The 14,903-nt window shown below is 38.2% G+C and overlaps 1 long non-coding RNA gene across 1 annotated transcript; it reads right to left on the bottom strand.

Moving 5' to 3' along the window:
* Positions 1-13,300: 13,300 nt before the first annotated feature.
* On the bottom strand, positions 13,301-13,971 carry LOC127566258 (uncharacterized). The gene is made up of 2 exons (XR_007955517.1): positions 13,549-13,971; positions 13,301-13,465 (listed from the first exon to the last, which is right to left on the bottom strand). It is a non-coding gene; the product is annotated as an uncharacterized LOC127566258 (long non-coding RNA).
* Between the last annotated feature and the right edge of the window lie 932 nt (positions 13,972-14,903).

Genomic DNA, 14,903 nt, shown 5'->3' with positions numbered 1-14,903 from the left:
GAAATAATAAGTCGAAATATCCATCAGCTGTTGATAGGAAAGGCAAATAGTTGGTTTTGGAGATACCATAAAGAGTGTCCAAACTTTCAACTGGCGAGAATTTTGCGTAGCGTTCAGAAATCAATATCGCGAGAGCAGATCAGTAACGAATTACGGAACAGATTCGATCACGTAAACAAAAGCCAGGTGAATCCTTCGACGCGTTTTATGAAAGTGTTGCAAACTGATGGACAGATTATCCGTTAGTTTTGCAGAAGACGAACTGGTAGAGATGATTCAGGGAAACTTACAGATTGACATGAAAGAAAGACTTCTGTTTGAAGATATCTCTTCGATTTCGAGCTTCGTCGTTTGGTACATAAGCGTGAACATTTTCTGCAGGATATAGGTAGAGCACGTCAGCCGCAAGTCAAAGCTGGTGCATATCGAGTATACGCCCTGGATGACGAGCAACCCGAAGAAGATCCTGAGAGTGACAAACAGGTTGAGATAGCAGCCATACAACATAAAACACCATTAGTATGTTGGAATTGCGATACTGCTGGTCACATATGGGAGAATTGTTTGGCTGAAAGAAGAGTTTTTTGTTATGGATGCGGGCTCCGCAAGTGTATAAGCCAAATAGCCAGAACTGCAAACAAAAAGCAGGAAACCGGCAAAGGGGGGCATCCAATGCAGGAAGGATGTCCCAGAAATAGGAGATAAGTTGAATATAGAAAGTAATACGGTTAGATTTTTAGAGCGAAAAGCAGATCCATTAACTCGTTCTGAAATACACAATAGTTTTAAGCCTTATCATGAAAGATTAGAGATTATTATATAGCTAGAGAGAGAATTTTTGCTGGACAGGGGAAGAAAAGTCGTCGAAACACTATTCGTCAACGAAAATATTTTAAGTTTCTTAAAAGCAAGAAAGCTATGATGGTGTCAACCATTTTTCAGAATAATATTGACCGTCGTAGTTATGCAAGTGTTTCTTTCTTAGAGTTTTTCCGAACTTGGCTTGCTTGATACTGGAGCAAACATCAGTTGTCTGGTGATTCTTGGCTGCGTTGGATTTTTCAAATCATCCCAATTTTAAGCCAATAAAGTCGCAAGTTCGAACAGCTGATGCTAAAGTGCACACGGTGTATGGAATATTGAAAGTTAAAATTAAATATAAAGACAAGAAAGACAGATAGATCTGTACATTATTCCATCGATAGCTCGGAAATTAATACTAGGAATAGATTTCTGGCGAGAATTTGAACTCGCACCAGGAGTAATTAGCTCAATTTTGTCGGAAGAGATAGAACAGGATCAAGCTGATGATAGATATCCATTATCCATGCAAGAACGACAGCAATTGGAGGCAGTAAAGGAGTTATTTCCAAATTTTGAAAGACAGGGATTGGTCGAACGGCGTTAATTAAACATAACATTGAAATTGGTGATAGTAAGCCAGTGAAGCAGCGTCACTATCCAGTGAGTCCGGCAGTTGAAAAGTTGATGTTCTCAGAAATTGATCGCATGCTTCGGCTTGGGGTAATTGAACCATCGCAAAGTGCTTGGAGCTCTCCAATGCGCATGGTTGTAAAGCCAAACAAGGTTCGATTATGCTTGGATGCTCGAAAGCTAAATGAGGCCACCCGAAAGGATGCTTATCCGTTGCAAAGCATTGAAGGTATCTTCGCTCGACTTCCAAAGGCTAATTTGATTTCTAAGCTAGATCTCAAAGATGCATATTGGCAGATAGAGCTTACCGAAGAAGCGAAACCTTTGACTGCTTTTACTGTTCCAGGTCGATCTTTATACCAATTTACCGTCATGCCCTTTGGTCTTTGCAATGCTCCTTCTACAATGTCGAGATTTAATGGTTGATTTAATCCCGACCGATTTACGCCATTGCGTTTTCGGATATCTGGATGATCTCGTTATCGTTTCCGAAGATTTTTCATCTCACCTTGCGGTGTTAGTTCGCATAGCAGACCAATTTCGAAAGGCAAACCTTACTTTGAACATTTCTAAAAGTCACTTTTGTGTCACAAAGGTTAATTACTTAGGATATGTGATAAGTAATGGGGGAGTAGCCACCGATCCAGAGAAAATATCTTGTGTACTAAACTGGCCTACTCCCAAGAACTTGAAGCAAGTTCGAGGTTTCCTCGGAGTTTGTGGTTGGTACCGAAGATTCATTAAAAGATTTTGCTGAAATTTCGTGTCCCATTACCGAGGTGTTTGAAAACAAAAAATGCTTTAAATGGTCATTAGAAGCCCAGGAAGCAATGAATAGGTTAAAGACATTGTTAACTACCGCTCCAGTGCTGCAAAATTTTTCCTACACTGCGATGCCAGCGTATTGTATTAGTGCAACTTTCAGATACAGGAGAGGAACGGCCACTGGCATTTATGTCAAAAAAATTGTCGAAAGCTCAAAGAAATTATAGCGTAACAGAAAGAGAGTGTCTTGGAGTAATTTTAGCCGTTGAAAAATTCAGATGCTATCTCGAACTACAACCATTCGAAGTAGTGACGGATCATTCGAGTCTCTTATGGCTAATGCGACAACAGAATGTATCTGGCAGATTGGCTAAGACCACGTTGTTCCAGATGCTTTGTCAAGAATTAGTGAAGCAGAGATTGATAGCGTCGAATGGATAGGTCCAGAAATTGATTTAGATTCTCCAGCTTTTCTTGAGGCTGAGTACGTAGAACTAAAAGACTTAGTGGACGCGAATACTGAGAAATTCCCTGATTTGAAGGCTGTAAATAAATATGTCTACATTCGCACCGAACACCCATCGGGAAACGCAGTCCAAGATATGGATGTTTGGAAGTTATGGGTGCCGGAGTCATTACGAGTAGCAGCTATTCGGCAAGCGCATGATTGCGTAGTATCTTCTCACGGTGGAATGCAGAAAACTATTGAACGATTGCGAAGGCACTTGTATTGGCCAGGTCTATCTAAACAAGTACGGGAATATGTGCGTGAATGCGATGTTTGCAAAGAAACGAAAGCGCCAAATATGACGTTACGACCTCCAATGGGTCAGCGAAGTATATCGTGTAGGCCTTTTCAAAAGATATATATTGACATACTTGGTCCTTATCCACGAAGCAAGAAGGGTCATATTGGGCTGCTCATCGTCCTTGATCATTTCAGCCGATATAATTGGCTATGTCCGTTAAAAAAATTCACAACAGCAGCTGTTAACGAATTTCTTGGAAAACGAATCTTTGCAGAGTTTGGTGTTCCTGAGATCATTGTAAGTGACAATGGATCTCAATTCAAATCGAATGATTTTTAAATCATTTTTAACAAAGTTTGGAATAATTCATACTTGCACTGCTTTATATTCGCCTCAAAGCAATGCTGCCGAGAGGGTTAATCGCTCTTTGCTAGCAGCTGTTCGCTCGTATCTTCAAACTGATCAGACAGAGTGGGATACAAACTTGACCCATATTTCTTCAGCTCTACGATCCTCTTTACATCAAGTGATTGGATGTTCGCCGTATAAAGCTTTATTCGGATTTAATATGATCAACCATGCTGGTGATTACAAGTTACTGAAAAAATTATCTGTATTAGAAGAGTCACCCCTGCTGAATCCAAGGGATCAGATACAATTGTTGCGAGAGGATATTAAACAAAATAGTCGTGCTGCTTATGAGCGTAACGCTACGCAATACAATTTGCGGGCAAAGCCAGTTGCTTTTAAAGAAGGCCAAGAGGTGTTTAAAAGAAACTTTTATTTGAGCAATTTCTCGAACAATTTCAACAAAAAGTTAGGTTTCACAGTTTACCAAGTGTCGAATAAAGAAGAAAGTAGGTACTGCATACTATATCTTGGAAACCCTGCAAGGCAAAGAAATTGGCACCAAGGATTTACGCAGCTAATTCCATCTAATCGTGCCTCGTAGACTCGTTAGATTATCTGGTATTGTAATGGACCCATACAGTAAATAAAAAACAACAATAAAATTTAAAAACTTAAAATAACCCAAAAAAAATAAATAAATAATACGTTAGCATTTGAATTTAAATATTTAGGCGCGCATAGGCGTACGTAGATATGTGGGTGACAGTGGAGAGTTACAGCGTTGTAAGTGACAGATGCAAATTCACCATTTGGTGAATTTCGCTCTCACTTGGGCTGGTTAAGATCTGCACTAGCAAGGTTAGATCTTTTTCTATCAAGATCTCTAAGGAAACAGACGCCCTTGCATATTCTGTATATCCACCCAGAACACCAAAAGAATTAAGGCCTCGTGGCCAAGAAGAAAAAAAAATTACTTAATCTTGGATAATATTGTCCATCCCCCGCCGCTTTTGCCACAAAAAGCTGGCATTAACAGAATACTTCAAAGTGCCGTCCAGGCAAGGTAATTATTATAAAAAATAGAGATAAAATAATAAGTTGCAAAAATTTCATAAAAAAAAATTGTTTAAAATCAGGTGTCCACATATACATACAGAAGAAAAGAATGATCTTTGCTACCAGCCAACTGGCTAAGGAGGCGACAGACAGCAGTAGCAGGGAGCAAACAACGACACGGGGGAGGAAACAAATTAAAATACAAATTAAATAAATAAATAATTAAATAACAAATTTAAAAGCAAGAAGTGCAAGTGCATAAATAGCGAGTGCAAATCGCTTACAAAAAATCGAACAACAATTGCGGCTGAATATCAGTTAAAATCAGTAAAACACTGAAAGCCCAAAATCATATGAGCATAGTGAGAAAAAGAGTAATTAAAAGCATAAAAAAGTTGGTGAACAACGTGAGCAAAAGACCAGAAAAAAAACTGAAGCAGTGCAATATATATTGTGTGTGTGTGTAAAAAAAATTAAAGAAAAAAAAAATAAAAAGACTACACTCGACAGAACATTTTTTGTTGTTTTTTTTTTCTATGCCTAATAACGTAAAAAAAACAAAGTGTCGTAAAACAATCAAGTGCAAATCATGAATTGTAAAAGAATTTAAAATAAGCAAAATTTTAACAAAACCAACAACTGTAATAACTGTCCACCGTTGTTGGGCCAAATTCCAATTTCTTGTAATATCAGCCCCTTGTTGGGTGCCAGAATTACTTGCAGCATGCCGCGCCGCCACACTGCTTTTTTTTCCTACTTGCGTGTGCGGTTCCTTGATCATCATCACCAGCCGAGCGGGACCCTTTGAACCCTTAGCTCTTTCGGGATGTGGGGGGGTTGTTGCTGTCACTCATGATCGCTATGCTAGCGGTGAATTATTATAGAGTCCCTCATCAAATATGCATGGAACGATCCTCATGCGAATACAACAAAAGCCATACATGCCTAAAACAAAAACCATGGCCAATTAAACAAACTAATTTGAAACTGAAAAGAAAACTCAGAAGAAAAGTAGTGTACCTAAATGGAGAAGACGAAGGTGATGATGTCGCTTTCCTTGTTCGCTACCCACCCAGCCATAGTCTTCTAATGTATTTTTAAGTGAAGACCCCAAACGCAGCTTTTTATTTACCCCTTCTTATGCTCCCATGTCATCAGAAAGAAAACTTAGTATTTCATCATCATTATAAAGTTTAATTATTCAAGCAAAAAATAACGGAAATTCAACATATGCATAATAATGAATAGTTATTTTTAACAAAATGTATCCATTTGCCAAAATAAACTAGGTTATAACTTAATATTATGCGAGAATGTGTACAAGTATATCGTATAAGTATGAGTGGCCGTAAATATGGATAAAAAAATCATTCAAGAATTTTTAATTTTTAATGTGTTTGGGCTACTGCATTTTCAATGGTGCCTACAATTTAAATTTATACATTTTATAATATTTTATTTTAGTTGTAATTAATTGTTCATTTCATTTTCATATTTCATGTTTCATGTTTTTAGGTTTTTGCTCTCAGCAACGAGGTTTGAGAACAATTGAATTTGGTAGATCAAGTACGTATGAGAGCAGGGGGTTTTAGAAAAAAACTTCATTTGGCAGAGCAAGTACGTATGAGAGCAGTAGGTTTTAGAACAACTTCATTTGTACAGTTTTGTATTATTTTATTTCACTGAGCAGTTTAATATTATTGTGTGTGGTTTTACTTTTTAATGTTCACTGACTGTTATATATTTTGTATTTGTTTTGTTGTCATTTAAATACTATTGCAAAATACACTTGACAAAACATTTATTCTTATTTTCTTTCTGCGCGCCTGAAAAAGAAATCGCAATAGCGATACATGGCAATAAAATACACGAATTTTAATGAAAAGGCAATCAGTTAACTCATTTCTGCTTTTTCTTTATTTTTGTCTTTATTAATCTGGACTAGGCAGATGAATTAACTGATGCACTTGTCATCGCAAATCAAGGCAAATACATAACAAGGGATAGAATAATAAATGCAAAGAAAAGTGCGCAAGCCGCCGGCAATCACAGCGCGGCTACACTGGCCAACACAAAAGTGTTACCGATGTGGTAGCTAACGCCTTGCGACTTCCTTTTCTCACTCACCCAATTTTCCTCGATGAAGGCCTTCTCGACGATGTGGTGTTGTTGGTTTTGTTTAAATTTTTTTTTATTTTAATTATTTTACCAATTCATGATTTGCACTTGATTGTTTTTATGACACTTTGTTTAGTACGTTATTAGGCACAGAAAAAAAACAACAAAAAATGTTCTGTCGAGTGTAGTCTTTTTTTTTAATTTTTTTTCACTTAATATTTTTTTACACACACACACACACTGTCTATTTCACTGCTTCAGTGCTTTTTTTTTCTTGTCTTTTGCTCACGTTGTTCACCAACTTATTTATGCTTTTAATTACTCTTTTTCTCACTATGCTCATATGATTTTGGGCTTTCAGTATTTTAATGATTTTAACTGATATTCAGCCGCAATGTTGTTCGATTTTTTGTAAGCGATTTGCACTCGTTATGCACACACTTGCACTTCTTGTTTTTTTTTTTTAAATTTGTTATTTAATGATTTATTTATTTAATTTGATATTTAATTTTTCCCCCGTGTCGTTGTCTGCTCCCTGCTGCTGCTGTCTGTCGTCGCCTTAGCCAGTTGGCTGGTAGCAAAGATTATTATTTTCTTTTGTATATATACATAAGTGGACACCTGATTTTAAAGAATTTTTTTATGAAATTTTTGCAACTTATTAATTTTTTCTATTTTATAATATTTACCTTGCCTGAACGGCACTTTGAAGTATTAGCTAATGCCAGCTTTTTGGGGCAAAAGCGGCGGGGATGGACAAAATTATTCAAGTTTAAATAATTTTTTTTTGTCTTCTTGGCCACGAGGCCTTAATACTTTTGATATTCTGGGTGGATATACAGAATTGCTAGGGCGTCTGCTTCCTTAGCAGATCTTAACCAGCCCAAGTGAGAGCGAAATTCACCACACATGGTGAATTTACATCTGTCACTTACAACGCTGTAACTCTCTCCACTGTCACATATCTAACGTACGCCTATGCGCGCCTAAGTATTTAAATTCAAATGCTAACGTATTATTTATTTTTGGGGTTATTTTAAGTTTTTAAATTTTATTGTTGTTTTTTATTTACTGTATGGGTCCATTACAAAACCAGATAATCTAACGAGTCTACGAGGCACGATTAGATGGAATTAGCTGCGTAAATCCTTGGCGTGATATGTGCCGATTTCTTTGCCTTGTAGGGTTTCCAAGATATAGTATGAAGTACCTACTTTCTTCTTTATTCGACACTTGGTAAACTGTGAACCTAACTTTTTGTTGAAATTGTTCGAGAAATTGCTCAAATAAAAGTTCTTTTAAACACCTCTTGGCCTTCTTTAAAAGCAACTGGCTTTGCTCGCAAATTGTATTGTGTAGCGTTACGTTCATAAGCAGCACGACTATTTTGTTTAATATCCTCTCGCAACAATTGTATCTGATCCTTGGATTCAGCAGGGGTGACTCTTCTAATACAGATAATTTTTTCAGTAACTTGTAATCACCAGCATGGTTGATCATATTAAATCCGAATAAAGCTTTATACGGCGAACATCCAATCGCTTTGATGTAAAGAAGATCGTAGAGCTGAAGAAATATGGGTCAAGTTTGTATCCCACTCTGTCTGATCAGTTCGAAGATACGAGCGAACAGCTGCTAGCAAAGAGCGATTAACCCTCTCGGCAGCATTGCTTTGAGGCGAATATAAAGCAGTGCAAGTATGAATTATTCCAAACTTTGTTAAAAATGATTTAAATTCATTCGATTTGAATTGAGATCCATTGTCACTTACAATGATCTCAGGAACACCAAACTCTGCAAAGATTCGTTTTCCAAGAAATTCGTTAACAGCTGCTGTTGTGAATTTTTTTAACGGACATAGCCAATGATATCGGCTGAAATGATCAAGGACGATGAGCAGCCCAATATGACCCTTCTTGCTTCGTGGATAAGGACCAAGTATGTCAATATATATCTTTTGAAAAGGCCTACACGATATACTTCGCTGACGTAACGCTGACGTCGTAACGTCAATAGTTTTCTGCATTCCACCGTGAGAAGATACTACGCAATCATGCGCTTGCCGAATAGCTGCTACTCGTAATGACTCCGGCACCCATAACTTCCAAACATCCATATCTTGGACTGCGTTTCCCGATGGGTGTTCGGTGCGAATGTAGACATATTTCTCTACAGCCTTCAAATCAGAGAATTTCTCAGTATTCGCGTCCACTAAGTCTTTTAGTTCTACGTCAGCCTCAAGAAATGCTGGAGAATCTAAATCAATTTCTGGACCTATCCATTCGACGCTATCAATCTCTTCTTCACTAATTCTTGACAATGCATCTGGAACATCGTGATCGTTGCCTTTTCGATGCGAAATGGTAAACTTAAACGCTTGTAAACGAAGAATCCAACTAGCCAATCTGCCAGATACATTTTGCTGTCGCATTAGCCATAAGAGACTCGAATGATCCGTCACTACTTCGAATGGTTGTAGTTCGAGATAGCATCTAAATTTTTCAACGGCTAAAATTACTGCAAGACACTCTCTTTCTGTAGCGCTGTAATTTCTTTGAGCTTTCGACAATTTTTTTGACATAAATGCCAGTGGCCGTTCCTCTCCTGTATCTGAAAGTTGCACTAATACAGCACCAATACCATGATCGCTGGCATCGCAATGTAAGAAAAATTTTCGAGAAAAATCTGCATTTTGCAGCACTGGAGCGGTAGTTAACAATGTCTTTAACCTATTCATTGCTTCCTGGGCTTCTAACGACCATTTAAAGCATTTTTTTGTTTTCAAACACTTCGGTAATGGGACACGAAATTTCAGCAAAATCTTTAATGAATCTTCGGTACCAACCGAAAACTCCGAGGAAACCTCGAACTTGCTTCAAGTTCTTGGGAGTAGGCCAGTTTAGTACACAAGATATTTTCTCTGGATCGGTGGCTACTCCCCCATTACTTATCACATATCCTAAGTAATTAACCTTTGTGACACAAAAGTGACTTTTAGAAACGTTCAACGTAAGGTTTGCCTTTCGAAATTGATCTGCTATGCGAACTAACACAGCAAGGTGAGATGAAAAATCTTCGGAAACGATAACGAGATCATCCAGATATCCGAAAACGCAATAGCGTAAATCGGGCGGGATTAAATCAACCATTAATCTCGACATTGTAGAAGGAGCATAGCAAAGACCAAAGGGCATGACGGTAAATTGGTATAAAGATCGACCTGGAACAGTGAAAGCAGTCAAAGGTTTCGCTTCTTCGGTAAGCTCTTTCTGCCAATATGCATCTTTGAGATCTAGCTTAGAAATTAAATTAGCCTTTGGAAGTCGAGCGAAGATACCTTCAATGCTTTGCAACGGATAAGCATCCTTTCGGGTGGCCTCATTTAGCTTTCGAGCATCCAAGCATAATCGAACCTTGTTTGGCTTTACAACCATGCGCATTGGAGAGCTCCAAGCACTTTGCGATGGTTCAATTACCCCAAGCCGAAGCATGCGATCAATTTCTGAGAACATCAACTTTTCAACTGCCGGACTCACTGGATAGTGACGCTGCTTCACTGGCTTACTATCACCAATTTCAATGTTATGTTTAATTAACGCCGTTCGACCCAATCCCTGTCTTTCAAAATTTGGAAATAACTCCTTTACTGCCTCCAATTGCTGTCGTTCTTGCATGGATAATGGATATCTATCATCAGCTTGATCCTGTTCTATCTCTTCCGACAAAATTGAACTAATTACTCCTGGTGCGAGTTCAAATTCTCGCCAGAAATCTATTCCTAGTATTAATTTCTGAGCTATCGATGGAATAATGTAAAGATCTATCTGTCTTTCCTTGTCTTTATATTTCATTTGTACTTTCAAAATTCCATACACCTGGTGCACTTTAGCATCAGCTGTTCGAACTTGCGACTTTATTGGCTTAAAAATTGGGATGATTTGAAAAATCCAACGCAGCCAAAGAATCACCAAGACAACTGATGTGTGCTCCAGTATCAAGCAAGCCAAGTTCGGAAAACTCTAAGAATGAAACACTTGCATAACTACGACGGTCAACATTATTTTGGAAAATGGTTGACACCATCATAGCTTTCTTGCTTTTAAGAAACTTAAAATATTTTCGTTGACGACTAGTGTTTCGACGACTTTTCTTCCCCTGTCCAGCAAAAATTCTCTCTCTAGCTATACAATAATCTCTTAATCTCCCATGATAAGGCTTAAAACTATTGCGTATTTCAGAACGAGTTAATGGATCGGCTTTTCGCTCTAAAATTCTAACCGTTTTACTTTCTAAATTCAACTTATCTCCTATTTCTGGGACATCCTTCCTGCATTGGATGCCCCCCTTTGCCGGTTTTCCTGCTTTTGTTTGCAGTTCTGGCAATTTGGCTTATACACTTGCGGAGCCCCGCATCCATAACAAAAAACTCTTCTTTCAGCCAAACAATTCTCCCATATGTGGCCAGCAGTATCGCAATTCCAACATACTAATGGTGTTTTATGTTGTATGGCTGCTATCTCAACCTGTTTGTCACTCCAGGATCTTCTTCGGGTTGCTCGTCATCCAGGGCGTATACTCGATATACACCAGCTTTGACTTGTGGCTGACGTGCTCTACCTATATCCTGCAGAAAATGTTCACGCTTATGTACCAAACGACGAAGCTCGGAAATCGAAGAGATATCTTCAAACAGAAGTCTTTCTTTCATGTCAATCTGTAAGTTTCCCTGAATCATCTCTACCAGTTCGTCTTCTGCAAAACTAACGGATAATCTGTCCATCAGTTTGCAAACACTTTCATAAAACGCGTCGAAGGATTCACCTGGCTTTTGTTTACGTGATCGAATCTGTTCCCGTAATTCCGTTACTGATCTGCTCTCGCGATATTGATTTCTGAACGCTACGCAAAATTCTCGCCAGTTGAAAGTTTGGACACTCTTATGGTATCTCCAAAACCAAACTATTTGCCTTTCCTATCAACAGCTGATGGATATTTCGACTTATTATTTCCAAGTCCCCCTCAAAATGTTCGCGCGTTAGGATTTGTACTCTGTATAAGAATTCCTCAACAGATAATCCTTCTGCGGTACCATCAAATCGGACACCCCATTTCTGTAGAATGTCTGAGAATGTCTGTGGCTCTAAATTCTGGATAAGATTAGTGGATCGGCTACTTCGTGGAGTAATCGGCGTTTCACGATGAGCTACGTGGCCATTTGGAGCACCTAGACTTTCCGAACCTGACATAGAGGACAAAACGCGAGTAACCGTTTCTCGCACAATGGACTCTACATCAATCTGAAAATTGGGTGGCGCTTGAGAATGAGTTGATCTTCGTTGTCTTGTTGGACGACCTCTTCTAGCGGGTGCATTCGGATTCCGATTTGCCTGTAATCTCACATTCGCTAGAGTACTACCAGGCGGAGGACAAATATCGTGAGATGGAGCGTCAATAGTGATCAGCGCTTTCGGCTCCTTTTGGTGCCTGTGAAATTCAAAGATTTTAACTGATGTGCTAACGATCGAGTAACCGGGCGATATCCAGTTGCAACCACTCGTTGCGTTGGATTTGCATCGTCACTTTTGGAGTTTGGAGAATGATTGCCAACAACTACTCTCCATTCTTTTGGTTGAACTGCTACTAAGCAGCTGGGACACTCTTTATGGACTTGCACTCGCGTTTCCAAACAACTTTTATGGAATACGTGGTGACAATTTGTAACAGCACACGGCTGTGTATTCAACATGATTCCCCGCAAATAATACAGATATTTGCAGCCGTACTATCATGTTGCTGATTTCGGTTGGACTCAAAACTATGTTCAAGTGGCATTTTTTTTTTTTTTTAAATAGTTATTTCTGATGACTTTCTCTTTGGGAGACATAAGTAAGGGTAAATATATTGGCTTCCACTACTTATTCTTGTAACAAAATCTATCTTGATAATGGGCTATTTCAACTACCAAAGGTTTCCTTTTCAAATAAACAACATCAAACTCGGCCAAAAGGACTTTTACGGACAATGAGACACACTTGCATCTAAAAACATTGTATTCCAGTAAAATACCTTTACAGCGAATCTTACGTCAATGTTCACAGAGAAAAACCTTGCTCATGAAAAAGGCTATATAATACGTATACAAACTGAATAAATAAATTCAACTATTCTCTTGGTCGATGTATTCAAATGCTCAAAGTTCCAAAGAGTAAGCAAAATTTAACTTCACCTTGAATGCAATTATAAAGCACAAAAATCAATCGAAGACAAAGAGCTAATTAATTAATTTCAATTGTACGTGACCAATAAAATTCGATAAGTTAATGAAGAATTGAAACAAAAACTGAAACAATTTTTTTCCAATTTCTCCACAACCTATGAAATCTTATTATAGTTCTTTGGTCAAGCTATTATCTGTATCACAAAAAAATTTTTTTATGAAACGGAAAGAGGAAAAAGAATTTGCTACGGTCGAGTTCAATCAGCATGTGCTAATAAAGAATCGAATTCCAGTAGATTTCTAAATCCTTTCAAGCTTCGTACAACTGCTATTAATCTGGGACCAGTGCTAATACTAGCAAATTAATGCCATAATAACACCTGCCCCACGTGTTGGGCGCCAAAATTCCTATAATAACTGTCCCACCGCACTAGGTCCCAAATACCGATTTGGTGGCATAAAATCGAATATTGCATCTATCGAGCTGAAACTTGGCATACTTCATTAATAGACCACTCTAAATATTTAAGCAAATTTTCAAGTAAGTTTGACCACGCCTACTCCAATGCCCATATAGACATCATGACGTATACGTGATATTTTATTTACATTTTTTTTTTTTTTTTTTTTTTTTTTTATTTATTGCTCTCTTTTTTGTCGTCACTCAGTGTACATTCATCTATTTGACCAAATACAAGTTCAACCAGCGCGGAAGAGTGGCGCCCGCTGTCCATCCACACGTCCAGCAACGTGGCGTGACAGAATTCAAGCACATCTAAATAATTAAAGCATCGGAAAAGCCGCAAACCAAACTATTATTAAAATTTAATATAAAGTGTCTACTATTGTTTAACATACATTAAACAACGCACAAATACGCAGAACACCTTTTTTTCCTCTACAGAAGACGAACACTTTTGTCAGCTTTTTGATTTCCTTGGACAACACAAAACAGTACAAATATATAACGTTAAACAAATTACCACACAAACTGTGTTTATTATTCGTAATTAACATACCTCCAACTTTAATATCCATTTTAAATAATAGAAAAATATTGTTTAGTTTAGATTTGCCAAGCGCTCAAAGTTATTAAAAATTTCCCGCCAATTTTGTCACAAAAATCAGCTGCTCAATCACCTGACTTTAAACATCTGTAAAAATTGCAAGATTGCATTTTTGACAAAATATTTATTGATACTTTCTATCTAGGGTATCTAGTTTAAATATATAAAAAAAAAATTCAGATTTTCTTCCATGAAATTTTGGACTTTATGCCACCAAATCGGGATTTGGGACCATATAAGTGCACCGTTGTTAGGCCAAATTCCAATTTCTTGTAATATCAGCCCCTTGTTGGGTGCCAGAATTACTTGCAGCATGCCGCGCCGCCACACTGCTTTTTTTTCCTATTTACGTGTGCGGCTCCGTGATCATCATCACCAGCCGAGCGGGACCCTTTGAACCCTTAGCTCTTCCGGGATGTTGTTGCTGTCACTGATGATCGCTATGCTAGCGGTGAATTATTATAGAGTCCCTTATCAAATATGCATAAAACGATCCTCATACGAATACAACAAAAGGCATACATGCCTAAAACAAAACCAAGCACAATAAACAAACTAATTGGAAACTGAAAAGAAAACTCAGAAGAAAAGTAGTGTACCTAAATGGAGAGGACGAAGGTGTTGATGTCACTCTCCTTGTTCGCTACCCACCCAGCCATAGTCTTCTAATGTATTTTTAAGGGAAGACCCCTGTTCGTGGGGGCGCTGAAAGTATCAGAATTGCTTTTTCCGAAAATAAAAACACTCGCGGTTTTTCTTATAATATATAGATTTATTATGAACTTTTCGGGTTGTTGAAAACGCACAATTGGGGGGTAATTATACCGTAGCGAAAGAGGCGAAAATTAGAACTCAACGTTAGAGAAATGCCGACGGCATTTCGTTGATCTATGCTGAGCGCGGCTCAGCGGTGGTGAGTTGTGGGAGAGAGAAGCTGAGAGCACTGGAGCTTGAGTGCATTCTTACGCACTGAGCGCATTGCTAGTGAGCGAAAAAGCTTTGAGTGCTTTTCGGTCGGCGGAGCGGAGGTGTGCCTCTCACTTAGCAATGCGCTCGCATCAACATTCTCCCCCCTTGCAATATTGGGATTGCAAAAAATAACAAATTTGGGAGGATACCCGGCAGGACAATATCAGGATAGATAGA

This window comes from Drosophila albomicans, unplaced genomic scaffold (assembly GCF_009650485.2).
Source record: "Drosophila albomicans strain 15112-1751.03 unplaced genomic scaffold, ASM965048v2 utg000092l_pilon, whole genome shotgun sequence".
Lineage (NCBI taxonomy): Eukaryota > Metazoa > Arthropoda > Insecta > Diptera > Drosophilidae > Drosophila > Drosophila albomicans.
The sequence above is the reverse complement of the archived record's forward strand: the minus strand, read 5'-3'. Positions and strand labels throughout refer to the sequence as shown.